Here is a 22,970-nt window from a genome sequence, read left to right on the forward strand (position 1 = left end):
CACTTAAAAAAGTTTGAATCCAAATTTTCTTTCCTTCCCTCCTCTACCTCTTCCCCAAGATGGAATGCAATGTGATATGTGCTATCCATGCACATTCATATTAAATGTATTTCCACATGAGTTATATTGTAAAGAAGAATCAGAACAAAAGGGGAAAACCCTGAGAAACAAAAAATGCAACGAAAGAGAAAATAGTATGCTTAGATCTGCATTCATACTCTATAGTTCTTTCTGTGGGTGTGAATAGCATTTTCCATAATGAGTCTTTTGGAATTCTTAGATCATTGCATTGCTCAGAAGAGATATCAAAGTTTGTCATTACACAACGTTTCTGTTACTGCATACAGTGTTCTCCTGGTTTGCTCATGCCACTCAGCGTCATTTTACGTAATTCTTTCCAGGTTTTTCTGAAATCCACCTTCTCATCCCTTCCTATGGAACATTAGCATTTCATTATATTCATCAATCACAACTTCTTCAGCCATTCCCCAATTGGGGGGCATGGGCATCACCACAATTTCCCATAATCGCCATCACGAAAAGAGCTCCTACAAATGTTTGTTTGTTTGCTTGTTTTTTGTACATCTGGGTCATTTTCCCCTTCTAATAATCTCTTTGGGATACAGACGCAGAACTGTTATTGCTGGATCAAAGGATATGCTCATTTTAAAGTCCTTTGGGCATAGGTCTAAATTGCTCTCCAGAATGGTTGGATCAGTTCACAACTCCACCAACAATGTATTAAGGTTTCAATTTTTTCACATCTTCTCTACATTTATCATTTGCTTTCTTAGTCACTTTTATAGGTGTGATGTGTTTCCTCAGTTATTGTTTTAATTTGAATTGCTCTAATCAATATAGAGTATCTTTATACGACTATAGATAGCTTTAATTTTTTCCTCTGAAAACTGCCTATTCATATCCTTTCACCATTTATCAACTGAGGAATGATTTGTATTCATATAAATTTGATTCAATTCTCTCTATATATTTTATAGGTGAGGCCTTTATCAGAGACACTGGCTGTAAAATTGTTTCCCAGTCTTTTGCTTTCCTTCTAACCTTGATTGCATTGGTTTTGTTTGTTCAAAAATTTATCTATCTTGCAATCTTATCTACCTTCAAATTATCTATCTTGCAATTCATAGTGTTCTCTATCTCTTGTTTTGTCATAAATTCTTCCCTTTTGTATGGACCTGACAGGTAAACTATTCTTTGCTCTCCTAGTTTGCTTATAGTATCAGTCTTTATATCTAAATCATGTACCTATTTTGACTTTATCTTGGTATAGGGTATAGGATGTGGATCTAAGCCTAGTTGCTGTCATTCTATTTTCCAGTTTTCCTAGAAAATTTTGTCAAATAGTGAGTTCTTATCCTAGAAGCTGGAATCTTTGGGTTTATCAAACTGTGAATTACTATAGTCATTGCCTACTACGTCTTGTGTAGCTACCCTATTCCACTGATTCCCCACTCTATTTCTTAGCCAGCACCAAGTAGTTTTGATGTTTTCTGCTTTATAACGCAATCTACGGTCTGGTGTAGCTAGACCACCTCCCCCTTTTTCAATCTTAAACCAATCAGTTTCTCATTTAATTATGACTGTTGATTCTTGGCCTTCATATAGGTTCTGTAGGAGAAGAGTAAGATGATCTGGTTTTCCCATCTCTTTGAGAACTTGCAAAATTTTGTTGCAATCCATACAACCAAAAGTTTTAGTGTAGTCAATGAAGAGGAAGTAAATCTTTTTTCTGGAACTCCCTTACTTTTTCCATAATCAAGTAAAAGCTGGAAATTTGGTCTCAAGTTCCCCTGTCAGTTTGAAAACCAGCCTTCTCTTCTAGTAATTCTTGATTTGTATATTTTGCAAGTATAGAATGCAGAATTTTAAGCATAACATTGGTCACATTTGAAAGGAACACAACTGTTTGATAATTTGAACATTCCTTGGCATTGCGGTTTTTAAGGATTTTAATGATCATCAAAATTAAACTCACCCATACCTGTCCCTAAAAGATGATGCTATTAAGGTACTACACTCTATATGCCAGCAAATTTGGAAAACAAAATACTGGCTACTGGATTGAAAATGATTACCTTATATCTCAAACTGAAATAACAACATTTTGTTCTCCAGTGTGATCTTTTGTCACATTTTGTGTTTTCTCTTCTGTATTATTTCTCTTTAAAAATGTTTATTCCATAATTACATGTAAAATAGTTTTAACGTTTTTAAATGAATTCTTAATTCTAACCATCCCTCCTTTCCCTCCGTATCTTGAGAATGCAGGATATTTAATGCGGATTATATGTGTTCAGTCATGCAAAATATATTTCCATAATATTCATATTGTGAAAGAAAACAGAGGAGGATAAAAGGAAAAATGAAGTTGATAAAAATATTTTGACTTTCATTCATATTCCACAAATTCTTTCTTTTGATATGGATAATTTTTTTTTTACGTAAGTCCTTTGGAATTGTCTTGGATCATTTCTTTTCTGAAAAGAGTTATTCAGTAACAATTGATCAAATTATTGTTTCTTCGTAATATGTTTTCTTGGTTCTGCTCATTTCACTTTGCATCAGTTCATGTAAATCTTTCCATGTTTCTCTGAGAGCATCCTGCTAATCATTTCTTAAAGCATTCCATGACAATCATATGAAACAGTTTGTTCAGCCATTTTCAACTGGTGGACATCCCCTCAATTTCCAATTCTTTTCCACCACTAAAAGAGCTGTGAAAAATATTTACATACACAAGGGTCCTTTGTATTCTTTTAAAATCTCTTTAGGATACAGATCTAATAGTGGTGTGTGTGTTCGTTCTTCGTTGTAGAAGAAGACTATGCCATTAGAGAAATAATGACATGACTTGCACTTGACTTTGTTTTGAGTGAGGAAGGGCTGTTCAGGTCACTAGCCTCACTTCTCCAGAGCCATCTGAATCCAGCGACCAGATATTCATCAAGATGACTGGAGATGACCCAGGATGAGACAACTGGGATTAAGTGACTTGCCCAAGGTCACACAGTTAGTGAGTGTCAAAAGTCTGAGGTGAGATTTGAACTCAGGTCCTCCTGACTCCTGAACTGGTACTCTATCCACTGCACCACCCAGCTGCACTTTTCTGCTCAATGGTGACATAATTCATGTCATTCTCACCATATGCCAGTGATCTAGGTAAGGAGGAGTTAATATTTTTTAAACCATGCAGCAATGTTCAGGCTCAAGGACTATTGACACAAAGTCCAAGGCAGGCTATGTTCTTGGGCTAGTAGCAAAAACAATTCTGGTCAGTCAGCAAAGCCTTTCTTGGAATTGTGATTTTAAAGTTAGATTTTGAAAGCTAAGACTGAGATTAAGAATATGTATTTTCTAAAGCCTTTAAAGCATAGTTCCAGAATGTTCTCCAGAATGGTTGAATTAGTTCACATCTTGACCAACAATACATTAGTGTCCCAGTCTTCCCACGTCCCCTCCAACATTTTTCATTTTTGCTTTCCATGAGAATATTCAATCTAATAGGTTTTGTCTGATACCTCAGACTTTTTTTAATTTGCATTTTTCTACTCAATAGTAATTTAGAGAATTTTTTCCTCCAACTAAATAGCTTTATTTTCCTCATCTGAAAACTGCCTGTTCATGTCGTTTGACCATTTGTCAAACGGAAAATGTTTTTTTTTTATTTTTATACATTTGACTGTTATCCATATATCTGAGAAATGAAAATTTTATCAGAGAAATTTGCTATCAATTTTTCCACAATTATGATTACTATGCATTTCCTGACATTCTAATTGACTGCTTATCTTGCTGTCTTTTATTTCATCTCATTCCTCCTCAAAAGTATTTTGTTTCTGACTCTTGTCCCCTCCCTCCAACTACTTTCCCTACTGTCACTCTCCTTCTTGTCTTATCCCACTCACCTCCTACTTTTCTGTTAGGTAAGACAGATCTCTATACCCATATGAGTGCACATATTATTACCTCTTGGAACCAATTCAGATAAGAGTAAGGTTAAAGTGCTTCCTTCTATGCCCCTTATTTTACCATCTAGTTTTAAGGATCTTTCATGGCTATCTTATGTAAGGTAATTTACCCCATTCTATTTTCACTTTCCCTCTTTCCCATTGCATTTCTTTTTTTCACTCTTTAATTTTATTTTTAAATGCCATCCTGTCATATTCAACTCACCCCATGCCCTCTGTCTATGTATACTCCTTCTAACTACCCTAATGATTAGATAGTTCTTGGGTGTTTAAGTATTACCTTCCCATATGGGAAGGTGAACAGTTTAACCTTATTGAATCCCTGGTGATTTCTCTTATCTTTGTACCTTTTTGAGCCTCTCTTGAGTCTTGTATTTGAAAGTCAAATTTTCAATTCAGTTTTTGTCCTTTCTTTCAGAAATCCTTGAAAGTTTTCTATTTAATTGAACATCCACTTTCCCTTGAAGGATTATACTCAGTTCTTTGCTTTTTTTTTTCTGGGAAGATGATTCTTTGTTGTATTCCCAACTCCTTCACCCTCTGAAATATCATAGTTCAAGACCTCAGATACTTTAATATAGAAATTGTAAGATCTTGTATTATCCTGGCTTTGACTCCACAGCATTTGATTTATTTTTTTCTAACTTGCAGTATATTCTCTTTGACCTTGGAGTTTTCAAATTTGACTATAATATTTCTAGAAGTTTTCATTTTGATATTTCTTCCAGGAAGTGATTGCTGGATCCTTTCAATTTTTGTTTTACCCTCTGGTTCTAGAGTAGCAAGACCTTTTTCATTGATAATTTCATGAAAGATGATATCTATGGCTTTCTCATAGTACAGTGATTCTTAAGTTGCCTATTCTTAATTTATTTTCCAGGTTAGTTATCTTTTCAATAATGTGTCTCACATTTTCTTTTTATTTATTCTTATGGATGTATTTGTTTCTTGATGTCTCATGGAGTCTCATCTTCCACTTGTCCAATTCTAATTTTTAATAAGAAGTTATCTTCTTCAGTGCACTTTTGTATCCCCTTTTCCATTTGACCAGTTCTACCAGAACTCCTTAAGGAGTTTTTTTCTTCAATGGATTTTTCTAATTTCCATGTGGCCAGTTCTGCTTTTTAGGTAGTTCCCTTTATGGATTTTTATTTTCCTCTTTTATTTTTTGATATTTTTTGGTTCTTTAAGATGTTTTATTCAATATTGTTGTGTCTCATTTATTATGTCTTTGCCTCTTTTTTCATGACATTTTTGCATCATTCTCATTTCTTTTCTAATTTTTTTCTCTGTCTTTCTTCTTTGATTTTGAAAATCCTTTTTGAGCTCTTCTAGGAGTTCTTTTCTTTTGTTTGAGACCAATTCAGATTTTTTTGAAACTTTGTTGTAGCAGTTTTGATTATGCTGTTTCCTCTTGATTTTGTGTTTTGATCTTCCCTTTAATCATAGTAATTTTCTATTGTTAAGTTCTTTTCAGCTTTTTTTTGTTTGCTTATTTTTCCAGAAGATATCTTGACTTCTAACTTTATGTTTTGATTTCAAGTATGTGTCTGATATCGCTTATTAGGTCACTAGTTCATCATACAAGGGAAATGTCATGTGTTCCTGCAGAAAAAAGGCAGTTACAAGTGGATGTGCTTCTCTGGGAAAGTCAAGAGAATAACCTTGAAAAGTAAAGGAAGAATTCTTTTAGTTTCCCCATCTTGGTAGAAAAAAAAGAAATTTTCCCTCCCAAGTATGTCTGAGCCTTGCTGCAATAACCTGTGGTTCATAATGAATATTTCTACGTGATTGGCTTCTGACTAGGACTAATACTTGAAATCAAACAGAAATAAGGAACAGTTTTGATGCCGACATATTTTTCTCTTTTTTCCTTATAGAAAATTCATTGAAAAGGGAAAAAATGTCCATTTTTACTGTAATAAATATAAAATACACAGCCTATTGATGACTTTTGACTGAATAATGTATGCTAGCATAACACTACTCTAGTGAGAAATAATTTTAAGTCATCATTGAAATTACAAATTACACTGACCATGAGGCCTTATAATTGATAGAGTATTTATATAGGATATTGAGACTACAAAATTATTTCATTATGTTAATATTATCATAATATTATCAAACCTTAGAGCAGTTTTGGAGGAGGAACCAGAGACCATATGAAGAAAACACCTTACCTTGGTAATGGCAGCAACAAGCAGAGAGTTTGTGCCCTTGTAGGCATTGTGACTGAATGTACCCTTATTAATGGAAATTCAGATAGGTTTCCTGGTTTCCTTTGATGATTATGGGGGTCCTCCAACCCTAGAAAATAGAATTAACGTTGCATTATGAAAGTGGACAATGATATATTGTATAGGATTCAGTTAATGCTTTTCTTTAGTGTTCCCTTGGCAGAGGAATCACAGAAGCAGTTTGCATTTATATGGAGTGGACAGCAATGGATTTCCCAGTTCCTACTCTAGGGATATATACACAGCCCCGCCACATGGCATAGTCTGATTGCTTGTAATCTGGATACCATACTGATCTTGATAGGCACTCACTGTGAACATTATATTGATGATCCACTGCACAATACTCCCCTCAAAGGGGAATATGGACAATAAATCCCCAAAAGTTGCAAGGACCAGGAAATACTGTAAAATTTCTCAGTGTAGTTTGATCAAGTAAAATATAGGTTGTGCACTCAACAAAGTTCATGCTTCCTTTATTCCCACTACAATGAAAGTGTTCCAAATTTTCTTAGAATTTTTAAAATAGTGGGAGTGGGGGTTATCCCCCATCTTGCTCAGTGTTTAGACCTGCTGATTCCTATTACAAGGAAAGAGGAAGAGTGAGATGGTGCAATGAACAGTAAGCCACTTTCATTACACCTAATGCACTAAGTAGCACAAGCTAGTGCACTATATATTCCAGACCTTTCTCTCCTATATAAATTAGCTGTTGCTTTATCTAATTAAGAATTTGGTTGGGTTTTGTGGCAGTATCAACATCCCTGAATATGGAAGTTCCCTAGATTTTTCTCACAATTATTCAAAGAATCTGAAAGGTGTTATACCTTACTAGGAAGCAGCTATTAGCTTTAATTATTTTTTTATTATTCAAGCCTTACCAAGTGCTGAGGCTATTAGAATAGATATCCCTGTGACCCTTAGAACATTTACACTTATAAAGGGATGAACCCACAATAGTCTGATGAAACCCATTTCTGCTGTTGCAAAAATCCCCACTGTAAATGATATGTTTACCTAGCACTAGAGAGTGCTCTGTCCAATAACCTATTAAATGCTGAACTGCTGTTAACTTCACTATTGCACTACTATTGCTATCTAACCTGATCCCACTGGGGACATGAGAACTGACACCTCAATTGGGTACATTGTGTGGCACATGAGGAAAAAAGCTATGACTGCTGGGTCTGTATGTCTGTGCTTGTCATGGAGGAACACTCTGGAGAGTTAAATCACTGAGAAGATGACTCTTCTAACTTAAATTTTTTTGTTAATGAAACTGAGGCCATGTAATATTTTTAATTAATATTTTATTATATTTATTTTGTGTGTTCTTCATCTGTGCTTATGCTGTGCATGTGCTGATACTGTGGGTGTGCTCTATACATACAATTTATAAATGTCATGGCAACCAAAACTCTTGAATACCTTCCGTTCATGGAGCCCTGGAGGCATTTTATGTATATTATGTATGTGTGTATGTATTTATGTATGTATGTATGTTTTCTTGCTAGGTCAAGAATGATGTGTGGCTAGGCGTCAGCTCTATCTTGGTTGAACATTTATGCATCCTATATCTTTCTGCCCTTTTTCTCTTTAAGCAGTTTTAGTGAAACAAATAGCTTCAGGGCCAAATTCCTATATGAACTTCCATGCATATGCCCTGCTTGTTTACTATATGTCACAAGGTGAGAATTGCAGAGGCTCCTATAAACTAATCCATCATTAAAGCTTAAGTTGCTCACTCTGGCTTTGTGTGCCTCTTTTCTTGGAATTCTAGCATGCTAAACAGCCAGTCCACAACAACTCCTTCACCTAAGACCAGAAAAGAAGATATACGAAAGCAACAGAGAAACATAGCATCCTGGTCAGAGATGGAAAAACAGTCATTTTCTCTTCCCTAAACAGCAACTCAAAGCAATTCTCATTTGAAAGTCACTAGGGAATAGAGTGGATCAGCTGCTTGGACTCTTTCTCTACAAGTTTATTTCTGGCTCAACCTCAGTTCTTCTGGCACCAAGGATGATTAGAAAGATTTTCATCATCTATTAGTTAAGATGGGTCATCTCTACTGAAATTATCATTCATGAAATCTAGTTTCTCCTGTTTCCTGTGGTTTCTGAGTGCAATCTGGGAATATCTGCATTTGAGTCAGGGACTAAGACCTTTTTGGATATTCTCTCATTAAAATTATCTCCACAACTTGTTCTTGTGGTTCTTAGTATTCAAGATATATCTTTCTGATCACATTAGTTATGGTGTAATCAGTAAATATTCTATTTTGAATGGTTAGTCATCTTCATTATTCCTCAGCTGTGTTATGGCTCATTTGCAGAACATTCACTTGTACCATAGAAATGCTGCACAAAATGTTTTGTGGGTTTTTTTTTTCTATTTTTATCATCCCATAAATAAAACAAAATCAATTATTTTTATAATGAAAAGAATTACTAGAAATAGTTTTGTACACAAGACCTTTTCTTCTTTATTTGCAGTATAGTTCTAACAATATTAACAACAGATCAAAGGGGTGTGCACAGCTTAATAAATTTATCTCTGAACCACTTTTTTGAACTAATTTTTCTTCCAGAGTACAACTCAATTCATTAAACATTTACTTACGTCTTATAAAAATTATGTTAAATTTTAGACACACTAGGCTGAAAATAACAGTCCCATGATCTTGAGCAGCATGAAACCCAACAATTATCTCTCTATAACAGTGGTACTATTATTCCTCCAATTTATGGTCTTAAAACCTTGGAGTTTGTTCTCCAAAAACCACATCATTTCTTTTTCCATAAGAATATTATTTCATTATATATTTTTATATATTCATGTATTTGAATATTATTTATTACTGGTATATCAATATCAAGAGCATTCATATGAATATACTATAATATATTCCATATGTTATAATATTATTCCACAGCATATTATTTCATAATACTTGTGTCTATCCTTTCCATTGCTAATGTTTCTACTCTAGTCTAAATCAACATCCCTTCCCTGTGTCTTGTTTTTCATCTATTTTGATATTTTCATCTCTTTTCCACATCATTGTCATATTAATCTTCCTAAAACACACCATCATCCCCTTGCATAAAATTCTGAATGACTCCTTTTGACTATAGGTTAAGTGAAATTTTACCTTTATAACCTCATATTCAATTCTTTTCTCCTTTAACAAGTTAGTAAGTCTTTTTTAAATCAGATAGGAAAGCACAAAATGAGCTATTCGATCATCATCATCAGCATCAGCATCATCATCATCATCATCATCACTTTATAGTATGACTACTTTAAACTATCTCTCCAAACTTTAAAAAAAAAAAAAACTTCTTCTCTTTTAAAAGATGGTCCCACCTATCTAGTCCATCTTATTCCAAAAAGATGTCAACAGAAAATTATTTTTTGGAATGCGGTAGGAAGGGCATTGATAAATTTAGAATGTTTGGCCAAGAAAATAAAAATTTATGTGTAGATATAGTAGTTGTCTTTGGGACTCACTCATATAAGAACTGTTCTTGAGAAATCACTCTATTAGACCAATCTTTCCTTTCCCTAACTGCTTTGCATTTCTTTTGCATGTATCCTCTATTTAGTTATCTGAATCTGTTATATTCTAATACAACCATCATTATTACTGCCACACCTAATAAAATGTCTGCTACTCGAGGGCAGGGACTGCCTCACAATACAAATCTTGTTTTGAGGAATACACAATTACTGAAAAATTTAAAACAAAATAAAAACACTGGAAAAGTAGAAGAAAATGTGAGATATCTCACAACCAGACAATTTTACTGGAAAATGGATTGAGGAGAAAAAGAGCTGAAAATCACTGACCTATCTGAATACACAACCAAAAAAAATGAATGTAGTCATCATATTTCTAGAAGTCTTAAAAGAATACTTCCCAAATCTCATTGAAAGAGAAAGAATTTCCCAGCCCTTTACTAAAAGAAGACCCCCAAATGAAAATTCTCAATAGTACCATAGCTAAAATTCAGATTTGTCACCCCAAGGAAAACCTAGTTAGGCAGAAACAGTCAAAAACAAAGAATTTAAATACTAATGAGTCATATTCAGGATTACAAATGATTTAGCAGCCACCACTATAAAGGAATGGAAAAGTTTAAATATTGTATTTTAGAAGACAAAGGATATGGACTTGTAGGTAAGAATAAATTATCTAGAAAGTTAAGTATAATGCTACAGTCGTGGGGGAATGGATTTTTAATACAATAGAGGTTTTGCACACGTTCCCAGTTAGAAGATCAGAGACATGTAGTTACTTTGATGTTCAAACCCAAGAGTCAAAAGAAACACAAAAAGGATAAAAGATTACACAAGGATTAACTGCTTGTGTGCAAATATGGAGAGATGATATATGTGCCCTTTTAGAACCTTATCAACATCACAGGTTATAGGAGTACCATTAGAGAAAAGGTGGGAGTAGTTCTGTCATATTTTTTGTAATCTTAGGGAAAGAGTGGAAAGCAAGGGTAAGAAAAACACAGGGGGAGAGGTGAAAGGGAAAGATAAGCAAAGTATCTCACAAAAGAAAGGTATGTAAGTAAATATTTACACACAGTGCAACAGCTCATAAAAATCTCACTCGTATGAACTGGTAAAAAGAAAAATACACAGAAACAAACACACATACACATGTACTGATACAGTTGTGCATAGAAATAAATTTAATTTAACAAATTTAACAAGAAAATAAGAGTAAGAGAAGAGAAGTGGGGATGGTAATTTAGAGGATTAAGCAGAATAATGGAGGGATAATTCTAGGCAAAACAAACTGTAAAGATGCAAAGAAAAAGTCTTTATTGCTCTTTGAGAGGGCAATAAATGGGAATGTGAGAGGATATTCATAAATTACAGAATGGATATACTCTATATCAGTTATACTATATACATGTGATGAAAAACTGCTGTGCTTTCTCTTATCAATCTAATGAGCAAACCAGGATTTCAGAGCACCAATAATGAAACATATTAACCATTTTTTGATAGAGTAAATGATGGACTAAATACAGAATGAGATAGATTTGTTTTAACATGGCTAAAGAAAATTAGCTTTGTCGATTATATATTTGATTGGTTATTAATTGCATGTTTTGGTGAGTTTTGTTTGTCTAATGTTCTCATTTGTTAGGAGGAATGAGGGAAGAGTGAGAAAGTGAAATCTGGCTGATTAAAACAAAACATTTATAGGAATAAAATAAAACAATCAGAAATTAGTAATTAGAAAATTACTCAACTGTTAAAAATGCCAAAAAAATAAATAAAAATTAGTGGTGCTTCAGTCAAAGTTTAAGAAAACATTTTAAAATACTAAGATCTTAGCAAAAGCTTGAGAAAATTTTCTAATAAAACCTGAACTGAGAGGTTTTATATCCCAAAACAGACTACCATTTTACTAAAATGAATGCGGATGGAGTACTGATATAGTGAAAAGAAAGCTGGCATTAGTTCAGGAAACTTGGCTTTTAATTATAGTTCTAAATAAGCTGTGCTCAAGTCCCTTAAACTCTCTGAACCTTGGTTTCTTCACTAGTAAAATGGAGATACTTAGACTATATATATATATATATATATATATATATATATATATATATATATATATATATATATATATATATATATATATATATATATATACCATAAAGTTGTTCAGAAAGTATTTTGTAAATCTTAAAGAAGTACAGAAATGTTAGCTACTGTAGTAAGAAGAGTGTTTGATTTTAAATCAGAGTATATCAGCTCTTATTCAGTAAAGTTCAATAACTTGCTTTATTATCTTTGCCTTAGCATAGTTCCTGGCACAAAATACCTAATAAATGAAAATTGACTCTCTTTACTCATGCGTAAAGTTAGATTGGTCTAAATGGTCTCTATGAACCATTCTAACCATAAATGTTATGAATGTATGAAATGCAATGATAGAAAAAAAATCATTCTTGACAGAGTTTTATCACTAGACAACATAAATGATACATTCTAATTAATTTCAACTTTTTTTCTCTCAGATTTCTCATGTCTAATTTTAGAAGAATCTTTAGAACTTGTAGATCTTTTTCACATTTTAGTTTCCGCATGCTTTCTCAGAGGCTGCAAAAAAAATCATAGCCAAAATTTTTGAGTCACATGATTGACCAGGTTGATCATTAAATATTTTCTTTGCTTTCCTTAACCTCTCAAACCTCTCCAAAACTGCAGTTATGTGCAAAAATTGGGAAATTTTATCTGGAACCATGATCCCATAGTACCTGGAATTCGAAATATATGAACTAAATGATGAATCAACAACAAAAAAAAGCACATTAACTGTCTTCTACACTGAAGTCACTCAATATCCCTATCATATCCCCCACTTTACCAGCAGCAATGCCCACCCATGTCAACTACAAAATGTTACCACCACCCTAGTATCTCCTACCTTTTTCTGGTGATTTGGACACTGAATTCAAGCTATTAAAGTCTTTTTCAGGCTGGAATAGATATCATATGCAGTGATTCAGATTATAGAAGCTTGTGTAAGACTTTTTGAGTAAGATTTTCTCTATTGCAAAAGATCTTTATACAAGATAAGGGAATATAGAGAAAAGCATAGAACAAATGGTTAGACTCAATGCCACATCCCACTCCAATTCCTCCTAGAATGTTAGAGATGCGAACTATAAATATCAGCCCCAACACTGAAAATCTCTGGACTGTTGGTGCTGTGGTTAAGAACTAAGGAACAAAAAAAGTAGGATAAGAAAGTGGGACAAAACATAATGCATGTGACAGATGTGGGGCACTCCACTAAATCTTAGTGAAAGAGCCCAGCACCCACTTGGAATCACTTCTATTCACCCAAAAGACACTTAGGGGAGATACCTGGCCTGATATACCATAAGTTGCCTATCCTGGGAGGTTGAAATTCAGCCTCCATAGGAACCAACATCAGAGTGGAGTGAGTCAGAGAGGCAGTCAGTGATCAAAAGGGGAAAATCCTGGAGTTCTGGTTCCTGAAGTCAAGATGGTGGAATGATCAGTAATTGCTTTCTCCCTCCCTTTGTTGAACTTGACAAGCCCTGAGAATATATCCCTGGGAAAAATCCTGCAACAGTGGGAGCAGTAGAAGGGGTAAACAGTCTCTTAGCCCATGAGGCTAGGAAAATCGCTAAAGAAGGTCCCTCTTGCTGTGCCTGAAGGGGACCACGGCAGATCTAGAACCGTTCCAGACAGACTCACATCAGCAAACCAGGAGAAGGTCTTGAACCCCAGAGGTGTGAAGCCTGTAACCGTCAACACCAGGAAACCAGGTGTGCCTCAGCACCCCAGGGGAATTGGGAAGACACTAGCAAAGATAGGATCACCAGCTGCTGAGCTTGCCTATTCTCTAACTCAGCAGAGGAGACTCGTTGTGGCCAGATCACCCCTCCCCCACACTTAACTCAGCTAACTACAGGGTAACTCTGGGGAAACTCAAAAAGAATTCACTTGACCTCTGCTGTTCAACAAAAACCAGCTCAGCACCAGGTAAGCTGCAGGACTTTAGCTTTTAGTTGAAAGAAACAAAGGCCACAGCACACAAAGCCTCAAGTTTTAGGCACAAGAACTGTGGGACAGAGCCCCTGTGCCCCAGACGCAGAAATCTACTTTAAAAGTCAGGAAAAGTGTGAACCTCATGAGGAAGAAGCAAAGCAGAAAAGATCATAGAATCTTTCTATGGGGACAAGGACCAAAACACAAACAGCAAACAGGTCAACATTGAGAGTACTACCATCTGAAATGTCAGAACAGAATATGAACTTCTCTGAAGCACAAAGAGCCTTCTTGGAAGAGCTCAGGAAGGATTTTAAAAGTCAAATTAGAGAAATTGAAGAAAAATTGACCCACCATTTTAAACATATGAAAAAAAAGAAATCACAAAAAAGTTTAAAAGGAAAATTGGAGAAATGGAAAAGGAAGTACAGAATGTAACTGGAGAAAATAACTCTTAAAAGGAACAATTGGACAGGTGGAAAAGGATATGGAAAAATTAACTGAAAAAACAATTTGATAACAATTTGAATTGGGCAAGTAAAAACTAATGCCTCTATGAGACATCAAGAATCAGTGAAACAGAATCTAAAGAATGAAAAGATAGAAGAAAATGTAAAATGTCTAATTGGAGAAACAACTGATCTGGAAAATAGATCCAGGAGAGAAAATTTAAGGATAATTGGTCTACTAAAAAGCCATGATGAAAAAAATAGCCTGGACAATATCTTTCAAGAAGTCATCAAGGAAAATTGCCCAGAAGTCCTAAATTCAGTGGGCAAAATAGTCATCGAAAGCATCCACCATTCACCTCCTGAAAGGAATCCCAAACTAAAAACACCAAGGAAAATCATTGTCAAATCCCAGAACTAACAACTGAAGGGGAAAATAATGCAGGCAGCCAGAAAGAAACAAATCACATATCAAGGAGCCACAGTCAGGATCACACAGGACCTTGCAGCTTCTATATTAAAATATCAAAGGAATTTGAATACTATATTCCATAAGGCAAAGGAGCTGAAACTACGACCAAGGATCAATTACCCAGCCAAGCTGACCATAATATTTCAGTCAAGGAATTGGAATTTCAATGAAATAATGGATTTTGAGACCTTCCTGAAGAAAAGACCAGAGGTCAAGAGAAAAAACGATCTACAAATGCAGGTCTCAAGAGAGGCAGAAAAAGGTAAGGAGGGAAAAAAACTTGTTTTTCAATGTGGGCAAATCATTTACATCCCTTTAAGGGAAGATGATACTTGCTAATCTTGAGAATTATATATTTATTACGATACATAAAAGGGATATACCTAGATAGGGAGTGGTATAAAGTAAATGATGTCATGATAAAAAAGAGATTTAAGGGTGTGCAGTGATTGTAATGGGTGATGTGAAAAGGAGGAGCCAGAAAAAGGTAAACTGTATCACAGGAAGAGATAGAAAAATATATTAAAGCAAAGGGAAAGAGGGGGAGAAGATGAGCATTGTTTGAGAGTTACTCTCATTTGATTGGGTTCAAGGAGGCACCAAAAGACTCAGTTAAGTATAGAAATACAACTAGCTCTATAGGCAGTGGGAGGGGAAGGGGGTAAGAAAAGAAGGGGAGGCAAAAAGGGAGGGAAAAAGTAGAAAGGGGAAAAGTGATTAAAAGGGGAAATGGAGGGGGGTCAAAGAAGGGAAGGAAGACTGAGGGAGGAAGTGGTCAAAAATTAAGACTCTATTCTGGAGGGGAAGTGAAAAAGGAGAACTTAAAGCATAAATGGAAGGGGGAAAGAGGATGGAGGAAAAGACCCAGATAGTAATCATAACTGTGAATGTGAAGGGGATGAAGTTTCCAATAAAACATAGATAGAAAGCAGAATGGATTAAAAACCACAACCCAGCAATATGTTGTTTACAAGAAACACATTTGAAACAGGGGCATACAGGTTAATGTAAAAGGTTGCAGAAGAATATATGGTGCTTCAGCTGATGTAAAAAATGCAGGGGAAGTAATCCTAGTCGCAAAGCAAAAGCAGAATTAGATCTAATCGAAAGAGATAAGGAACAAAACGACTTTGTACTAAAAAATACCATAAAAAAGGAAGCAATGTCATTACTAAATATATATGTTTCAAGTGATATAGCATCCAAACTGTTAGAGGAGAAGTTAAGAGTATTACAGGAAGAAATACACAGCAAAACCGTACTAGTGGGGGACTTCAACCTCCCCTTCTCTGAACTGGATAAACCTAACCTCAAAATAAAGAAGAGAGAAGTTAGTGAGTTGAATAAAACTCTGGATATGGTAGATATGATAGATCTCTGGAGAAAATGGAATGGGAATAGAAAGGAATACACCTTTTTTTCAGCAGTACATTACATATATACAAAAATTGACCATGTACTAGGGCATAAAAACCTCACAATCTACTGCAGAAAGGCAGAGATATTGAATGCATCCTTCTCAGATCAAAACGCAACAAAAATTATATGTAATTAAAGGCCATGAAAAAATAAACCAAAAATTAATCTGGAACTAAACAATCTAATCCTAAAGAATGAGTGAGTTAAACAATGAATTTTAGAAACAATCAACAATTTCACTCAAGAGAATGACAATAATGAGACAATCTAAGAAATCTTATGAGATCCTGAAAGAGCAGTTCTTAGGGCAAGTTTTATATGTTTGAAAGCCTACATGAATAAAATAGAGAAAGAAGAGATCAATGAATTAGGCATGCAGCTGAAAAAGTTAGAAAATGAACAAACTGAAAATCTGCATGTACAAATCAAACTAAAAATACTGAAAACCAAAGGAGAGATTAATAAAACTGAAATTAAGAAAACTATTGAACTGATAAATGAAACTAAGAGCTGGTTTTATGAAAAAAACAATAAAACTGATAAACCTTTGGTCAATTTGATTAAATCAACGAAAGAAGAAAACCAAATTACCAATATCAAAAATGGAAAAGGTAAAGTAAGCTGCAACGGGGGAGAAATTAAACAATAATTAGAAATTAATTCACTCCACTGTATGCCCATAAATCTGACAATCTAAATGAGATGGATGATTATTTTTAAAAGATATAAACAGCCCAGATTAACAGAAGTGAAAGTTGAATACTTAAAAAAACCCATCTCAGAAAAGCAAATTAAATAAGTGATCCAGAGCTAGATGGATGTACAAGTGAATTCTATTCAATATTTCAGGAATCATTAAGTCCAATGCTATATATACTATATGGAACAATTGTGTAAGAAGGAGTCGTGCCAAAATTCATTTTATGATACAAATATGGTTCTCACACCTAAACCAGGAAGAGCCAAAATAGAGAAATAAAATTATAAACCAATTTCTAAAATGAATATAGATGCAAAACTTTAAATAAAGTATTATTAAAAAGGATACAGCCATTTATCATGAGAATAATATCTTATAATCAGGTAGGATTTATGCCAGTACTGCAGGACTGGTTCAGTATTAGGAAAACTATTAGCATTATTGATCATATCAACAACAAAAGTAACCGAAAACACATGATTATCTCAATAGACACAGAAAAAGCTTTTGACAAAATACAACTCTTTCTTATTGAAAACACTGGAGAGCATATGAATCAATGGAACTTAATGTAAAATAATAATCGGTATTTACCTAAAACCATCAGCAAGCATTATATGCAATGGGGACAAGCTAGATGAGTTTCCATTAAGATCAGGGGTGAAACAAGAATGTCCATTATCACCGCTGTTATTCAATACTGTATTAGAAATGCTAATTGAAGCAATGAGAAGAAAAAGAAATTGAAGGAATTAGAATAGGCAAAGAAGAAACCAAGTTATCACTCTTTGAATATGATATGATGATAGACTTGGAGAATCCCAGAGAATCAACTAAACAACTAATTAAAATAATAAACAAACTTGGCAAACTTGCAGGTTACATAACAAGCTCAGATAAATCATCTGCATTCATATATATTTGTTAAAAAGTCTAACAGTAGGAGACAGAAAGACAATCCCATTTGAAACTACGGTAGACACTGTAAAATATCATGGATTCTACCTGGAAAAATAAACCCAGACACTACATGAATACAATTACAAAACACTTTTCACACAAATGAAGTCAGATCTAAGTAAGTGGAAAAACATCAGTTGCTAGTGTGTAAGCTGAGTCAATATAATAAAAATGGCAATTCTCCCTAAATTAATGTACTTATTCAGTGCCATATCAATTAAGCTACCAGATAATTATTTTCTCGAGGTAGAAGAAAATATATCAAAATTCATCCAGAAGAACAAAAGGTCCAGAATATCAAGGAAACTAATGAAAAAAATGCTATGGAAGATGGCCTACCCTTACCAGATCACAAATTGTATTGTAAAGCCGCAATTTCAAAACCACTTGGTTCTGGCTAAGAAACAGAGGGATAGGTCAGTGGAATAGGTTAGGTACTCAAGACATAGTAATCAATGAATACAGCAATCTATAGTTTGATAAACCCAAGGACCCCAGCTTCTGGGATAAGAATTCACTGTTTGACAAAAATTGCTTGGAAAACTGGCTAATAGTGTGGGGAAAACTAGACATAGACCAATGTCCAGCACTGTACACAAGAATACATTCCAAATGGGTACATGATGTAGGTATAAAAATTGAAAGTATTAACCAATTAGTGGAGCAAGGAATAGTGTATTTGTCCGATTTATGGAGAAGGGAAGAATTTTTGACTAAACAAGAGAATGAAAACATTATGAAGTGCAAAATGAAAAATTTTGATTACATTAAATTGAAAAGTTTCTGCAGAAACAAACCCAATGCAACCTGGATTAGGAGGGAATCAGAAAACTGGAAAAGAATTTTTACAACTAATGTCTGTGATAAAGGTCTCATTTGTAAAATATATAGAGCACTGAGTCAAATGTACCAGAATACAAGTCATTCCCCAATTGATAAATAGTGAAAGGATATGAAAGGATAAATCGATTTTTCAGAGGAGGAAATTAAAGCTGTCTATAGTCATATGAAAAATGCTCTAAATCATTACTGATTAGAGAGATGCAAATCAAAACAACTCTGAGATACCACATCACACTTATCAGATTGGCTAACATGACAAACAGGAAGATGATAAATGTTAGAGTAGATGTGGAAGAGTTGGAACACTCATTCTTTGTTGATGGAACTGCGAGCTGATGCAACCATTTCTGGAGAGCAATTTGGAACTATGCCCAGAGGGCTACAAAATTGTGCATACCCTTTGACCCAACAATATCGTTTCTGGGACGCTTTCCCAAAGAGATAATAGAAATTCGGCATATCTCTAGACATTTCTAGGTCTTAGTTTCCTTTTCTATAAGATGGACATATTAATAGTACCTACTTTACTGTTATTGTGAAGATTAATCAATTTATCAACAAACATTTATGAAATACTTGTTATATGTATCAAACACTTTGCAATGTGCTATGAATGCAAATATAATAATCATTGCCCTTAAGAAGCTTAATTTTTACTTGAATAATAAAAATTCTCTTTACATAAAATTATATATAGCATATGCGCAAAAAAAAAATAACTCCTTGGGGAATCAAGAAAGGCAAAGGAAGCAGCATTTTATATGAATCTTGAAGGAAGCAAAATGTTCATGTCCTCAAATGCCTTCTAGATGCAGGGCTATAATTGAGAATAGTCCAAATTCATTTGGACCAGTTTCATCTTGGCTTGACCAATTCAACAGCAGTTTGGACAACAGAGAGGTCCAATCACTTCAGCGCCCAAGTCAGGCTCTGGTCTATAAAGCCAGGACAGCCTCACTCTGGGGCAGGTTCATCGGGTCTCTTTTCAGAAAGGTAAAGGCTACAGGGTAGCAAAGCCTGAGTGGTTATCTGAGCTAAGAGATTGATTCAAAAGGATGAAGGTTAACAAGTGTCTCAAAGATGAGTCATCAGGACACCATGTCCAGAGAAGGAAGGATTGAGTGACTTTAGTAGTTTTAGGTTTAGAACCAATCTTGACTCACTGCTCTTAAGAGGGACTTTCTGGCGAACTCTACCCAAGGCCAAGCAGTTGTGACACTTTTAAAGTGAATGGCAGAACACATGGTCATCATACACTTGCTGCTCAATCTCTGAGAAGACCTCATCACAGTATGAGCAGTCTAGGATATGGGTCTGTAGGTGCTGCTCGAAGACGTTTTCCTCCACATCATCAGGGAAGACCCCATGACAGATGGGGCACTTTTTAATAGAGGGCAGGATGGGGACCTGGATGTTTTGGGTAGGAGAATAAGGATTTCCCAAAAGAAGTCCAGAGTTTTATTGTAGGGCTTCTTGAACAGGAGTAGGGTTAGAGAGAAGATTAGAATCAGAATCCTCACACACATAACACAGTAGCCTCTCATTTTCCTTCTTCAAGCATTCTTTTTCTCCTTCTAATCTGGTCTTCTCCCTCTGTAGCTCCTGATAGAAAAAACTTGCTCTCATCTAGCCTCTTCATCAGGTCACCAATCTGGTTCGTGAACTTCTGGTGCTTCCAGGTTGATTCAGTTTCCTTTTGTTTCATTTCCTCCACAGTTTGTTCAAGCTTCTGCTGGTGCTCCCTCTGTTTAGTCAAACTGAAAAGCAGCTGTTCATTTTCCTTCTTCAAATGCTCCAGTTGCTCTGTTCTGTCCCGGTCTCCCCGAGTTAGTTTCTCCATTTTTTTCTCTTGTACTGAAATTTGTGCCTGGAAGCTGATCAAGATGATCAAGAGTGGTCTTCAGCCTGACGCCCATTTTCTCATTTTCTGAGGCCACATTCTGGTTCTGCTCTTTAAGTTGAAGCAGTTCTGTCTCCCTACAGCCCTTCTGTACTTTCAGACTCATCCTCTTAATTCAGGACAATGACCCTCTGCTCCAATGCCGTACTGATCTCTGTCAGAGACTCCAGTCTCCTGCAGATTCTGAGTTTTTTGGAGTTCAACATGCGTGTCTGAGCTCTGTTTCTGGAGACTTACAGTTGTCTTTCAACTCCTGGCTCTGTTGGCGAAGTTCCTTGTTGAGCTGCTCAATCTTCTCCACCTCTCCCTGAGTGGTGACCACTAAGATGTCCTCCTCACTTTCTGGACGGAACTAGAAAGGGACACAACATCATCTTGATCCACATAGCAGAACTGATAATACTCATCATCTTTGGGTAGGTAGTAAGCTTTAAGCTGCACCTGATGCTGCAAGGATGATTTACTGTTGAGGTCGGCAGTCAAAGAAGCCCACATGAAAGTGTAATATTCTCTCGTTGTCTTCCATCCTACCCTAAAGATGCCAACACAATCCTTCCTTCAGGGAATGAAATGCTGGGTGAAGGTATAATGGCATGTGATATCTCCCCCTGGGATATAAAACTTCTCCACGTCGTTAAAGATGATCTGAGAGAAACGGCAGTGATCCAGCAGGACAGCTGATGTTGGGGGCTCTTTGTCTGTCTCGTCCATGATGGAGGGGTCCCGCAGCAGCAACAGCCACCAGCAGCTGCGTCTCAGAAGCAACAGGGGCGGGACGGGGGGGGGGGCAGAAGAAGATCCCAGAGCGAACTTCTCGGGCGTCCCTCCAATGCCCCACCCCACCAGTGCCTCGATGCTTTTCTCCACGTCTGACTAACTCCCCTACTCATCTCTATCTAACAGTTTCCCTAGTTTCTATCGAGTTTCACATTTCTTGTTTGCTACAAGAAATCTTTCTTTATTTCCCTTTTTGGCAAGTGCCTTCCTTTTATTAATCATCACTATTTTAACTATATATCTTATATTTTAAATGCTTTCTGTCTAATTACACCACGAACTTTTTGAGATAATTGGTGGGCTCAAGAATCATAAGAATCAAAGGCATGTTTGGGAAAAAATCAAAAGGTTAAAATGTGGTGGAAATCAATGAATATTTGCAGAGGGAAATCCATTTATTAATAAATACTGTTAATTCACATACATATTTTTAAATTTTATTAATTTTATTTATTTTCAGTTTTTTACAATCACTACCATATAACTTAGATTTTTTTCCCCTCCCTCCTCCCTCCCTCCCTCCTGGAGATGGCATGCAATTTTATACAGGTTCTACACATGTACTCCTATTAAATATGTTTTCAATATACTCATGCTGTGGAGAAGAATTAAAATAGATGGGAGAAATCATACAACAAACCAAAACTTAATACAAAAGAAAATGATCTGCTACATTCTGCGACTGAATTCCACAGATCTTTCTCTGGATGTGGCAGATATTTTGCCTTAAAAGACCATTGGGAATTGTTTAAGTCCTTGCATTGCAATGAAGTTCCAACTCTATCAGAAAAAACTCCCTCATACTGTGGTCGTTGCTATGAATAAAGTTCTCCTGGTTCTACTCCTTTCTCTCGGCATCAGATCATATAAATCTTTCCTGGCCAATCTGAAGTCTTCCTGTTAATCATTCTTATAGCACAATAATACATTCAATAATACAATAGCACAATAATACACAATAATTACATTCACGTACCATAATTTATTCAACCATTCCCCAATTGAGGGACATCCCCTTGATTTCCAGTTTTTGGCCAACAGAAAGAGTGCTGCTATAAATATTTTTATACATGTGGGACCCTTTCCCATTTTTATAATGTCTTGGGGATACAGTCCTAGAAGCAATATTGCTGGGTCAAAAGATGTGCATATTTTTGCAGCCCTTTGGGCATAGTTCCAAATTGCTCTCCAGAATGGTTGGATCAGCTCACAGCTCACAGCTCCAGCAACAATGAGTTAGCATTCCAACTCTCCCATATCCCCTCTAACATTTATTATCTTCCTGTTCTGTCATATTAGCCAATCTGACAGGTGTGATGTGGTGCCTCAGAGTTGTTTTGATTTGCATCTCTCTAATCAATAGTGATTTAGAGAATTTTTCATATGACTACAGTTATCTTTAATTTCTTCCTCTGCAAATGGCCTGTTCATATCCTTTGACCATTTATCAATTAAGGAATGACTTGTATGCTTGTATATTTGACTCAGTTCTCTATATATTTTAGAAATGAGACCTTTATCACAGACACTAGCTGCAAAAATTCTTTCCCAGTTTTCTGCATTCCTGCAAATCTTGGATGCATTGGGTTTGTGCAAAAACTTTTCAGTTAGATGTAATCAAATTTAACCATATTACACTTCATAGTGCTTTCTATCTCTTCTTTAGTCAAAAA

The 22,970-nt window shown here is 35.4% G+C and overlaps 1 pseudogene; it reads right to left on the reverse strand.

Annotated features, from left to right (window-relative positions):
* Window positions 1-19,841: 19,841 nt before the first annotated feature.
* Window positions 19,842-21,231, reverse strand: LOC140531638 (calcium-binding and coiled-coil domain-containing protein 2 pseudogene; annotated as a pseudogene).
* Window positions 21,232-22,970: the final 1,739 nt, after the last annotated feature.

The sequence above is a fragment of the Notamacropus eugenii genome, chromosome 3 (assembly GCF_028372415.1).
Source record: "Notamacropus eugenii isolate mMacEug1 chromosome 3, mMacEug1.pri_v2, whole genome shotgun sequence".
Lineage (NCBI taxonomy): Eukaryota > Metazoa > Chordata > Mammalia > Diprotodontia > Macropodidae > Notamacropus > Notamacropus eugenii.